This window comes from Sturnira hondurensis, unplaced genomic scaffold, assembly GCF_014824575.4.
Source record: "Sturnira hondurensis isolate 20B ecotype Veracruz unplaced genomic scaffold, ASM1482457v3 Scaffold0017394, whole genome shotgun sequence".
Classification (NCBI taxonomy): domain Eukaryota; kingdom Metazoa; phylum Chordata; class Mammalia; order Chiroptera; family Phyllostomidae; genus Sturnira; species Sturnira hondurensis.
Window position 1 is genome coordinate 8806063 of NW_028090025.1, and position 13086 is coordinate 8819148.

The window sequence follows — 13086 nt, forward strand, 5'->3', positions numbered from 1 at the left end:
CATATATGTTTGCATAGAATAAACTAATAGCTTTATAATTATGTGCAAGAACACATTTGTGTATGACCCACATGCCTGTATGCTTATGTAAAATCTGATGTGTTCTTTCAACCTAAATCCAAGTGTACACGAAGGATTAACATTTGTGAGAATATGCCTTTAAAGGCATTTAGAACAATGCCTCCCAGCCACTTGGTGTTTGATTTTTGTAATAACTTCTGTAAGGACTGTGTGGCCTTCATTAATTTTTTTAAAAATGAAAGGTAAAACTCCCTTTAAAAAAATACAGACTTTATTTTTAGAGCAGTTTTAGATTCACAGTAAAACTGTGAGGAAGGTAGAGAGATTCCCCATGTCCCCTGCTGGTGCTCCCACACTTGCGTGGTTTCCCCCATCAACGCACCCTACCAGAATGGTACCCGAGGTCTGTCCAGAACGTATCCAGCCATATAATATGGAAAACACATTGAAGAAGATACAAGATAGAGAGACATTGTACATAGGACAATGACACCTTAGTCCCCTTCAAAGTGGGCACCTTGGAACCTCACACAGTTCTCTCAATTGCTATCACCTGCCCTGTCGTATTTTCCTGAATTTCACTGCTGGTCTGAAATCTCTTTTCTTCCAAAGGGGATTTTAGTTTTCAGAAAAGCTGTAAGTGGCAGGGTGCCAAATCTGGGGTGTAGGAGGCTGGGTCACCTGGGGGATTTGGTGACATCATTACTACTCAAAGTCTGTAGCTTACTTTAGGGTTCACGCTCCCTGGTGTACATTCTATGGGTTTGAACAAATGTATTAACGACTTGTCCTCCATTAAGGTGTCATATAGAGTAATTTCACTGTCCTAAAAATCTCTCCTTCTGCCTATTCATCCCTCCCTTCAACCCCTGGCAACCTCTGATCTTTTTACTGTATCCATAATTTTGCCTTTTCCAAAATGACATACAGCTGGAATCACAGTATGACTGGCTTCTTTTGCTTAGTCATATACATTTAAGGTTCCTCTATGTCCTTTCATGGCTTGATAGCTCATTTATTGTAGCGCTGAATGATATTCTGTCACCTGAATGTACCACAGTTTATCCATTCACCTACTGAAGGACATCTTGATTGTTTCCAAGTTTTGTCAATTATGTAGAAAGCTGCTGTAAACATCTATATGCACATTTTAGTATGGACATTAGGTTTCAGCTCATTTGAGTAAGTTCTAAGGAACATAATTTGCTGGGTCATATGGTAAGAATATCTTCAGTTTCTGGAAAACTACTTTTTTGAAGATCTTAGGATCCTTCCTGATAGAGGTAGAGAATATGGAGTTACCAAGACACCAGCGTTGGAAATTGGTAATGAAGTAAAGAGCATTGCCGGTCACTGCACAGTGTAACTTGTACCCGGAGAGGCCTGGGGCTGTCATGAGTGAAACAGAAGGGCTTTTGTGCGAGAGAGTTGTAGTGGAGCAGATCTCTCAGTGAGGAACGACGTCCCTTCATTCAAAGAAGGCAGAGTGCTGTGCAAACCTCGAGCTGGATGACTTGATGCTGATTCACTTTTAAATACGTTGTGCAGCACATGCAGGAGTAAACCAGGCTTGGACCCAGTCTTTGATAATGTTAAAAGCTAGAGGGGATTACACTTTGGAGCTTTTTTAAGCCGGTGACAAATAACAAAGCTACCTGATAAAAAAGACTCCAAGTGAAAATTTTCTCCTCTGCCATCTTGTTTCATGACTTTAAGGAAAGTTCCATCACGTGGCACCTCACAGAAAAGACATGCCAGGGAAACGTACTCAAGAGTTCTCAGCTGAAATAACATTTTTAAAAAGTAACTTTTGTTTCCCCACGATATTAACTGGATTTTTGAGCCATGAGGAATAAAATGGAGGTATCTGATTTAATTATTATAAATGGCACCTTTGAAGATTCAAACCTCTGAACTTCTTTCTGCATTGGACAGATATTTATAGAATGTTACGTGCACATACTGTCATTCCTGAGTACTTCTAGAATGTACTGGCAAGGTATGAAATGCTTTATATAAGCCCTTCACATGTGACATTTAACAGCCCAGTAGGTATTTGAGGCAAAGATTCTGACCATCTGTGCTTATCCTTGAGAAAATGAGCTCAGAGAGATTCATGGACAATCCTAAAGCTGCTGGCTGGTGCTCAGCAGATCATGAGTTAAAAACCTCAGACTTTGCATCAGACAGGAGGGAGGGGTTTGAATTCCTGCTCCACAACTAACTAGCTGTGCTAGTTAGCTGGTTATTCACTCACCAAGCCTGGTTTCTTAAACAGCAAAATGCAGGGCAGGGGCACTTTTTAAATGTATTTTTATTGGTTTTAGAGGGGGGGGAGGGGAAAATATTGACAAGTTGCTCCACCCCCCCTGCACTCATGGTTGATTCTTGTATGTGCCCTGCCCAGGGATGGAACCAGCAACCTTGGCATCTCTGGATGGTGCTCTAACCAGTGGGGGTGGGGGAGGGGCGGACGTGAGGGGATTTTTTAAAGTACCTACTTGAGTAGGTGAGACAACGCAGTAAAAATCACTGTTTGCTTACCCCAAGTTCTTTAAAGAATCAAATGCTCTTTGGAAAGAGCCCATAGCAGTGCCTCTGGTAAAAATGCCATTTCTGCCCTGGCTGGTGTGACTCAGTGGATCTAGTGCCGGCCTGCAAATGGGGAGGTCACTTGGTTCCCAGTCAGGGCACAAGTCTGGGTTGTGGGCCAGGTCCCCAGTGGGGGTGGGGGGACATATGAGAGACAGCTGATCGATGTATCTCTCTCACATTGATGTTTCTTTCCCTCTCTCCCTTCCCCTCTCTCTAAAAATTAATAAATAAAATGTTTTTTAAAATGTCACTTCTTACTCTGAGGCCAAAAAGATAGCCTGCCCTGGATTATCTTTCCACTAAGGGGCACAGGGTGGCAGTGGGGGGAGGGTGGCAGTAGTGATCAGCTAGGTTCCCTCCCCTTCCTTCTCTGCTCCAAGGCATTTCTGTGCGCATGCAGGGACAATTTCCATTCCTTTTAGAGTCTACATTAAACGCATGTGGGGAAGCAGCCCATTCATCATTTCCCCAGCTTGCTGAGGAATACTGTCTCTTGACTCCATAATTTAGGCCTATTGGTGGACAGGGACCTGGCCCTGGGTGGTTTTTTTTTTGTGGGGGGACGTGAGGGTTGAAAAACAGGTGCTGGAAGGATGAGGAAGGGACCAAGAGGGACCGCAGGCAGACAGTGAGGGCAGGACGGGCACTCACCATATGTCCCCGAGGTCTGGTGCCACTTGGTTTCATGTTTGCCCTGTCCCCAGGCAGCTAACAGAAAGCAACGTAAGATGTTCGGTTTACATGGACCATCTCAAGGGCCCTAGAAATAGCCAGGAATAGCTGATGTTCTTCCCCTGTTACAGGTAGGGAAACCAAGACAAGGTTTAAGTTACTTGCCAATGGTCACAGGTAGAATCTGGCACTGGCAGATTCAAACTCAACTCTCCTGGACATTTTCCTCTGGAATCTCTCGGGAAGTGAATCGTGGCAATAGCGGGCCCCAGTCCCAGTGAGAGCTGGGGCCCTCTGGGACTTCGGTTTTCTCATCTGCAAAATGGGGGTATTAGTAAAGCCACGCCTCATCACCTGCCTTGGTTACCTGGGGAGGGTTTGTGGAATAAGATGGGGCATGTGCCAAACACTGAGCCTCGCAAGGGTCTTCAACTCCTGAACCCTCTCCCAAAACCGCCTGGCGGGAAAGTGACTGGAAAGTGGCTGGAACCCACGTGGGGCTGGGGCTCTGCGCCAAGCAGAGAGATCCCCTTCCCATCCCGCCAGGCAGGCGCTGCCGCCGGCCACGGGGTGAACACCAGGTGAGCTTGATGTTGAAAGGATGGGGTAGGGACAAAGGGGGTCTGCGCGGCAGAGCTGTCATCTGCGGCCCCTCCCGCACGCCGGGCCCAGCCGGAGGCCTCTCTGCACCATATTTAGTCAGGGGGAGCGGGCAGCCCCGGGCTGGTATGCGGCGCCGGGAATTCCGCAGGCAGGAACCCGCGCCTGCCCTTTTTGGGTTGTCTCCCGCCCAGCGCCCCCAGCCCGCCCGCCCGCCTCACCCGGGGAAGGCGGACGAGCTGGACCTGGAACTTCGGAGTCCGTGCCGAGCGGGGAGCCGGGCGTCCGGGCTGCCCGTGGGTCCCCGGCCTGGCACGGGGCCAGCCCACCGCCTCGGCTTCCTTTTATGGCCTGTGTGCGTGCGTGTGACCGAGGGGAGAGAGACCGGGGAAGATGGAGGGCCAGGCAGAGGCAGAGGGAGAGAGGTTGCAGCCCGAGGCACAGAGAGCGTGAGAAGCATCGGGGGGACTCGGAGGCTGGAGGAACGGTGATGGAGAGACACGAGACACAGTGTCAGACAATGAATGGGGAGAGAGAGAGAGAAGTGGTAGTGGTACGAAAAGGGAGACAGGCAGTAAAATTTAGTTAGCTTCTTTTGCAAGAATTTTTTGGGACGGATAGAGGCAGTCGAAGGGAACTTGCAAGGGGGGCGAGGTCCCACCCGGGGTCCCACCGCATTATCTTTGGATCCTGACGTGCACCTGGCAAATGACAGCACATAGTTATCACACACGTTTCAGCTGCGGGCACCGGGGCCCTGAGGAGGGAACCGATTTGCCTGAGGTCACACAGGCAGCGAACGGAGCAGCAGGGGGTCTGAAGTGGCAACAGTGGGATTTTTTTTCTCGTGGGTGGGGGTGGGGGTGGCAAGTTGGAAAAAGTAAAAACTTCCCCTTCCCGCACAATTCCCAGCAGTCTGAGGCTTCTGCCTTGCACTTTGCAAAGTCCAAAAACCCCCCTTTCTACCCTTTATGCCGGACAGCGCCTGCAAACAAAATAGAGAGTGGGGCGTGGACGAGTCAGCTCGATCCCCGGTGACAGGAAGCGGTTAAAGCCCCTTCGGCTGAAATTGACCCAGGGAAGCAATTCTCAAGCACCCCCCCCCCCGCCCCGCCCCGCCGTAGATGCTGGCCACTCGACCTCTTTCTCTAGGGACCCGGACTCTCGGTGACTATCCGAGAGCCGGGGTGGGAAGGGGCAGGAGGTGGTGATGGTGATGAAACATTTGTCCTAACGTTTTTGCGCGGCGTGCACTTTCCCAGAGCCTCTGCCTTGCCCCTTCTCGTCTGTCCCAGGTGCGCCCTTCTCTGAGCGCCGCTGGTGCGCCAGAGGGCCTGGACAAAAGCCCCGCTTCTCCAGCCCTGCAGGGGGCGCTGCAAGGGAGCAGTGCGGGACCCTCCCCCACTCCGCCCTCCTGGACGGCCTCCCCCTTCCCACCCCCCGGGTAGCTCCGGGTCTATAAAGAGAGGCATCTCATGTGAGCCAGGAGATTTGGACGCCCCTGCCTGGGAGGTGTACCAGATCTGAGCTCTCCATCCACCTTCTTCTGCGTTGTCCCCCACAGTGAGAAATCTGTAAGTAGTGTGGCATGAACGGGGGGCGGACGGGGGAAGAGGGGAATTGGGTCTGGGGTCTAAGGGTCTTCCAGGGCATCCAGTAGCTGGGGAGCAGTGAGGTGTATTACTTGCCCTCCTCTTAGGAACTATGATGAAAGGGTACAGGTTCACAATTTTTATTTCTTTCTGCCCCATCGCCCTAGATTTTCCCCAAACCAGCAGTGATAAGTAGCACTTTGGGGGTACTTTTGAAAGATGACAGTACCTGGGCCCAACTCCAGTTATACTAGAATCTCCGGAAAAACTTAAAAATAAAAAGAGTCTTGCTGTGAAGCAAATCTGGGAGATTGCTTCCTTGCAAATCTCAGACAGAGGTCCAGCCTCCACAGCCAGGCTTCTAACTCTTATTCTAGGCACAAAAAGAGAATGTCACTCAAAAGTCATTTCTATCACATAGTCACACCAAATGTCACTTCACGTCGGTTTGGAAGCACTGTTTAGTTCTGCTGATAAGGCATTAACTCAGTTAAAAACATGTGGGCACTTATTCAGAGAAGGCAGTGTTTTTCATCAGTTCAGAGGATGTGCTTGCTGATACCCTGCAGAAACAGGCTGGTTATGATACAGTTCATTTATTACATCTCAGTTTTCTTCCAGACCCCCTCCCTCCAAATTTTAAAAAATTTATCCAGGTTGACCCCAGGTTAACAGTGTCTGAAATAGGTGTGTTATTCCGTACAAGGTAGTTGTTATCGTTACTTTTCTGTGCGAGGGCCAAAGTTGGCATTTGCCTCCGTGACCTGTGGGTGCATTATATAAGATTGCACTGGGATCTTCTGCAAAGCAGCCAGTACAACGTTTATTGTCATGCCCCACAAAGTGGACGAAGTAAGTAAACGTGTGGCTACTGCCTGTTGTAAGTTTTCTCCCTGCACAGAGAGCTGGTGGGCATTTTGCTGCTGGAGGAAAGGCGCCATTCAAAGCCATCCCTGTCAAGCAGTAAAAGAAAATATTTAGAAACCCAAGACAGGGAGCAATTAGCTAGAGTATTAAGAACTCATAGACTAAATTGCAAACTGGCCAGGGTTTGGCAAAGGGAAAGCAGGACAGCTGTCAGCAAACTGCTTTGCATAGTTTTATTTGTTGCAGTCTTCTTGGTTTGTTTGGTTTCCTTAAGGGTCCCATTTTAGAATTTTTATAGAGAGGGCTCTTAAAGATGCTGAATGAAAGTCTTTAGACGGCAGTGTAGAAACTAGGATATTGAACGTCTGTGGAAGGAAAAGCGGCCTTTCCTTGGTGCTTTCCCACTCAAGTCGCTACCACTGATGGAGCACTTATGTGCCAGGCACTGTAGCAGTGTTTGACTTGCTGTATCTTATTTTAATTACTGCAACCACCTTTTAAGGGGAGCACTATGATGCCTGATTAATATACAAGGCAGCTGAGGCTCGGAGAGGTTCAGTAGCTTGCCTAGTGTGGCACAGCTAGCTAGCTGGTGGTGAAGCCCATGCCTGGGTCTGTCCGGCACCAAGTCTCTACCCTTGACCCCACCATCTTTTTTTCTTTATCATGAACAAAAAACGGTTGGAGTCAGGTTTCTGGTGGGACCCAACATTTTCAGGGAAGCAAGTGTTTATCGTCTCTTCGAGGAAAACATAAACTGCCCTTTTGTGAATTTAAAATAAAAGGCCCCATTTGTCCCCCATGGTGTGATAATCAACTGGCCTGATGACCTTAGCAGGGCTCCTATCCCAAGGGTCCAAAATATGAACTAGCTGGGCCTTCCTTGAGAAGCTTCTGGGGCCTGCCTTGTAAGCACCATGTTGTTTTTTTTAATTTTTGTGTCTGAAATAGACGTGTTATTCCGTACAAGGTAGTTGTTCTCATTACTTTTCTGTGTGAGGGCTGAGATTGAGGCATACATGCCCATTTATGGTAGCGTTTTCCATGAGGCCATCCCTCGCGCCCTGGCAAATGAGCCTTGTATTGCAGCTTTGTTGGTTGGGACTCTGGGGATTTCTCTGCCCTTGTCCTTCCCAGTCAGGACTAAGTGGAGGAGCCCGGAGGAGAAGGCACTTGGGAAGAAAGAGGAATTCGTCTTTCCTACTCCTCTCTGACTTGGGAGCTTTACTTGGGGACAGGGGAAGGGATCGTCACCCTTCCTCAGTACGATGGATCCAAGCAGGTGGATTTACACTTTTGGCACAATCACGTAATTCTCAAATCAGATATAAATTAGATTTTCCTGGAAAGCCAAATCCAATTTTAAATCCACTGGAATCCTAGACTGTCACAAGCAAATTTAGAAATCATCCCCACTGGCCTTCCCAAACCTCAGTGTTCCTATCTGTAAAATGGAGCCGATGAGGATAGCTATTAGTGGAGCACTTTTGCCACACAACATGCTAAATCCGTCACAGGCATCGTTTACAGTCTTTGCAACCACCTTTTGGAGTGGATGCTATTATTGTGGGTGCTGTTTTACAAATGTGAAGTCTGAATAACTTGCTCGAGATAGCTCGACTGGCCAGTGAGGATTCTACAAACTAGCTCCAACTCCAGAGCCTAAGGGATCACCCTGTTGGGAGGATTAGATGAGCTAATGCCCATGAAAGGCTGAGCACAGTGCCTGGCCCCTGGTCAACTCAGTGGATGGTTACTTATAACGTATTGCACGTGACCAGAGATTTTAAGGTCCTTGCTCGATGTGGCACAGATGGTACCTGGTAGAACCAGGAAGCCTGTTGTGTGACCTTTCCATAAAGAAGAAGTTTATTCCTAATTTTCCTTTTGCATAATCTCCCTTCCTAAACCCAAATCTCACTTGAGCTAAAGGTGGTGATTGGAATCCTCTAGTTTAATACAGCCACACTTCCTCACCTGTGTCAGGAACAGTACAAATGCCAACATATTGGCCCACCTGTGACTCACTTAGGGTTACAAAGGCATCCATTAAGAGCTTCCACCTGTGAGTGGAAGAAGTCTGGCTTTCACAGTGGCTCCTCCTGCTCTCTGAAGTCTCCTCCCTCTCCCCCTTCAAACACATTTAACTGTGGCCACATGATGGAGGTGAGGACGAGTCGGGAGAAGACGGCCAAGCAGGAGTCTGAAAGAACATCTGTGTGGGATCGGAGATGCAAGAAGGCGTGAGTGCTGCCTGTTGCATCTATAGGAGGAAGTTGACTGTCTCTGACTTACATCAGCGAATCAGGGGTTCGAGAGTCAGCCCTCTTTAATGGCTCTAAGACAGGGCCACAGGACACACCACCAGCTCACTTCTGCACGCGTGCATCCCCCCCCCCCACTGGTGGAGCACGCAGCCTGTGACACAGGGGCTCAGAAGGGGCCAGCTTTTGAGACCACTAGGGTCGTTGCAGCCCTTCCCCACTCTCCAGGTAGAATGCCTTTCTCCCTGGTCCCCATTCCCCTCCACCCCATCGCTACATGTCATTGTGGATCATGTATTCTCATGGTTCCTTCTAAAATGTTTCTCTGTCAGACCTCTCTTTTATGCAGATATATGGGTGTTCCGTAGATTGAGTTTTTCCACATAATTACATAATTTTGATATCTTTCTATAGCAACACATTTTGAGATTTTTCTTTTTATCGGCTATACAACACTATTGCATGGATGTATAGCATCTTACAGAAATAAAACCCTTATTGAAACAGACCATTTCACCCCCCCATTTCTCATAAACAGGATTCCAGGGAATATTCTTGCTTATCTATTTTTATCTAATTATGTCAATTTATCTGCAGAATAAGTTCCCAGCACTACAATTGCTAAGTTAAAGACCAGGTGCATTTAAAATGCATAGATATTGCTGAAGGGTCCCCTAAGGACTCTGCACGTTTCGACTTCTAATGGTCTCACAGGAGACTAGACATCGATTTCTGAGCTGTGCTGTGCCCGAGCGGTGATCTACAGAATGCAACAGGGCTTTAGGGCCAGAAATGACCAGTTCTCTCTCTACCCAAAGCACCCTCCGTAGGAGCTGTTAACACACCGCTTGCTAGCCAAGCTCTCTTCACAGGGAAGGAAAAATAATTTAGCTTTACTCATTAAAAGGACTTGCTTCTGGAGTTACTTTAAAAACAGTATTCAGGTGAGTTAGGTAGATGTTATAAGGTAAGATTGAAGTAGCAGGTTCACCAACTCACCTTTTTCCTGTTAAGGTGAGGCCAGACTTCCTTGGCGGGATAGGGGAGGTGATTTGGGAGATGGTGAGGCGGTGTGGTTGGTGAGGAAGTGGCTATGGGGCCAGGCCATGGACCAAAGAAGAGATTTTCTATTAAGAGGGGCCTGAGTTTCAGACAGTTCTGGACTCAAATCCTAGCCCCAACTTTTACAAGCGAAGGCCCTTAGTTTACTTTTTGGACCTTGGTAGCGTTGCAGGAATAATAAATAATGCCCACCTCGCTGAACACTTATGGGGCACGCGAGATGATGTATATAATAAATTGCCTTGCCTGGTACCCCATGGAGAGGAGAGGTCCAGTAACTGTAACAGCTGTCATCAATAACAGATATGGAGTCCCAGCTGCCTCATAGGGATAGTTTGGGGCTCAAAGAATGGACGCACTTAGGGAGGCCAGTCCCTCTCCTGCTCCCTCTGTAGGCTTGGCTCCCCCCACACCTGGGCCAGGCCTTGAACTAATTTCTTCACTTCAGGCTGGTGAGTTGTGTTCTAGATCAGGTCCAGAGGCTTTTGTTTTGCCTGCGTGGCATTTACAATGTGCAGTGATTTCACTCTTGGGGTGGGTGTTTTGTACCTAAATTTAGACTTCCAGATCTTTTGAAAATCTGGCGTGCAGGGCCCACATCCAGAGCCCTCAAATTGCCACCCTCTTTGGAGAGGGCGAGAGGGCTCTGCCCGGCCACCTCTGGCCTGGGCCTCTGAGCATAGCTCACCTGACCTCAGAGGCGTTGCAGTCTGTGTCCAGCATCTTGCACCAGTGGCTTAGCAGTAAAATCCGGAGGGAGGCAGTTGACCAGGCTTCATGATTTACGAATCTATATTCTTTAGGCTCTGGAGTATTTTATTCAATCTTTCATTAATGCAGAATCAAAAGAGGCAAGGCCTTTTACCCCCGAGTTCCTTTGGGGAAAATAAAACCAATGCTAAAACAAAACTAAAGCAGCTGAGCATTCTCAGTTGGTCCAATTTCAACCCTTTGGTCCAGAATCACAGATAGTATAAAATGTTAGAGCTAGGCCAGCCCATTTCTTTCTCCCAAATGAAAAATGTAAGGCACAGAGAGGGAGGGTGACTTGCTCAGGGTCACCCAGCAAGTTTGGAGCAGAGCTGGGACCTGTAACCCTGTGGTCTTACAGAGGCTAACAAACAAACAGCTTGTTTGTGCTCAAAGATAGAAGCAGTGCATTGTTAGTGAGGAAGACGGGACTCTGTACAAGCCTGATACACACAGCTGTGTCAAACATCGTTAACGCCAACAGGGACAGAGTCCTTTGCTTTTGTGAGAATGTTCAAGAGCAGCCCTTGATCATGAAATGTACTCGGTATTCATCAGTCCTATGTACGATTTTGGATGTGGCCTTTCAGACCTCAGAGTGGATGCAAGGCGTGGGCAGGGCAGGGGGGGCAGAAAGGGGGCTTGGAGAGGAAGAAACAAGGTGCTGGGGGTCCTCCTTGAGTCTGGCCAACTGGGCCGCTTGCTCCTGTCTGATCTGATGTGACCTTCTGCAGTTGACATTCCGGGTTGGTGTTGACTAAGTAGCGACTGTCCTCAGCTTTGTCTTTCACAAAAGAGCCTGTTTTTTTTTTTTTCCTCTAAAGTGGTGGTTCTCACAGGGGACAGTTTTGCCCCCCAGGGGGGCAATGTCTGGAGACGTGACCAGGGTGAGAGTATGCCCTATCATCTAGTGGGTGGAGACCAGAGATGCTGCATTGCCCCCTCCCGCCCCCGCCCTTCAAAGGATTATCCAGCCCCAATGTCAATAGTCTTGGGATCAGAAAACCCCTCTCTAAATTAAAGCCCACAGCAGGGAGCAGCAGGCCAAGTTTTGCTTCCCTTCAGCACAGGGAAAATTCTGTAATGAAACTGTGGTCTCTCTGTGGCAATTTTTTAAAAAATATACTTTATTGATTATGCTATTCTAGCTGTCCCAATTCCCCCCTCCCCCCCACCACCCGTTACCCCCATTCCCTTCAGCAATCACCCCCGTAGTTCATCTGCTGCAATTTCACAAGCAAGTTTTCATTCAGTTCTGGGCCACACCTAGTGCCTGATTGTCCACTACTCCAAAGTTGGAAAACCCAAGGTTCTGGGTGCGTGCTGAGGCAAGTCCTTAAACCCACACGACCCAGAGCCCTCACACTGTCGAGTCCCATCCAGGACATGTCACATGTGTGCCCGTATTTCCTTCAGGCCTCAAGGTCTCTGCATGTGTCCAAGAAGGGAGACAAAACAGGAAAGATCTTTTTGAAATGAGATTTTTATGAGACTTCACCATAACTAGCTGTGCCGTGATGGGCAACTCACTTAACCTCTCTGTGCCTCTGGTTCCTCATCTGTAGCCCAGGGGTAATGGTACCTCTCCCGAGGGTTTTGAGGGGATTAAATGAGATCAAGCTGGTAGTCAATAAAATTTAGCAGCTATAATTACTAATATTGTATTATTAACTTGTCAGGCTTGCTGAATTTTCTCAAGGGCGAACCTGTGGAATTTCATCTATGTTTAATGGGAACAGAGGTCTGTGGCCACAGGTTCGGGGGAGCTCTGGGTTCGAAGGAGTGAAGCAGCTTTTCTCTTCAGGCCCTGCCAGGACCGTGGACGTCCTGATAGGTCGTCTGCCTCCCCATGATGGAGAGGGAATGTGGATTTGACCACAGAGCTGGTTTTTTTCTTTAAAGAGTGCCTCCCCTCCCCTGAATCCCACCCTACTCTCACTCCAAATATTTCAAGGAATTAGGGTTCCAAGGAGCACACTCTGGCAACCGCCTTCCTAGGGCGAAGCCAAGCTCCTCTTTCCTTTCCCTTCTTTCCCGTGACCAAAGCAGATGTCACACATCCTAACTGCCGCAGGCATCAAAGTCCTGGAGGCAGGCCAGCGTCTCTCTCTCCTTTTTTGGATGGAGACCCGCTCTTTGCACTTGATCTTGTTTGTGTTTCTGGATCCTGGATTAGACAGGGTTCCTGGCCATGGGGATTCCTGTGTTCTTTTTTGTTTTTTTTTTTTGGTTGTATTTTTTTGCCATTTTCCTGACTTCTAAGGCAGCTCACCAGCATTGCAATTAGAAAGCGCCCATTTAGTTCTTGTCATGCTGGGAACAAATAAAACACTTCTCCTGACCCTCTTGAGAATAACCAGCTACCATTTAAAAACTTTTTATTGATTAATAATATAGATGTACTTAATACTGCTGCACTGTACAAATAAATCATTAAGGTGGTACATTTTGCCTTCTGTGTATTTTAGCATAATAAAAGATTAAAAGGAAAAAGAAAGAAAACCAAAAATTTTCATGGAAGTGTATTTTATATCCAGAAAAGAGGCCCACACCTGTGGCTGCGCAGCTGACCCGGTTTTCACAAAGTGCACACACCCATGCAGCCGGCGCTCAGGTTAAGAAACAGGACATTGACCCGCAAGCCCCCTCATGTCCCGCCCCTC

General features: G+C 48.1%; 1 protein-coding gene across 4 annotated transcripts in view; it reads left to right on the forward strand.

Moving 5' to 3' along the window:
* The first annotated feature begins 5327 nt into the window (after positions 1 to 5327).
* Positions 5328 to 13086, forward strand: part of MYH11 (myosin heavy chain 11) — a 121085-nt gene continuing 113326 nt past the window's right edge. For 2 of the 4 annotated variants that reach the window (XM_037067748.1, XM_037067749.1), the window contains exon 1: positions 5334 to 5462. The gene's annotated coding sequence lies outside the window, so the exon portion shown is untranslated. Of the gene's footprint in view, positions 5463 to 13086 lie in introns of all 4 variants that reach the window. The other 2 variants (XM_037067750.1, XM_037067751.1) reach the window with 2 other exon arrangements.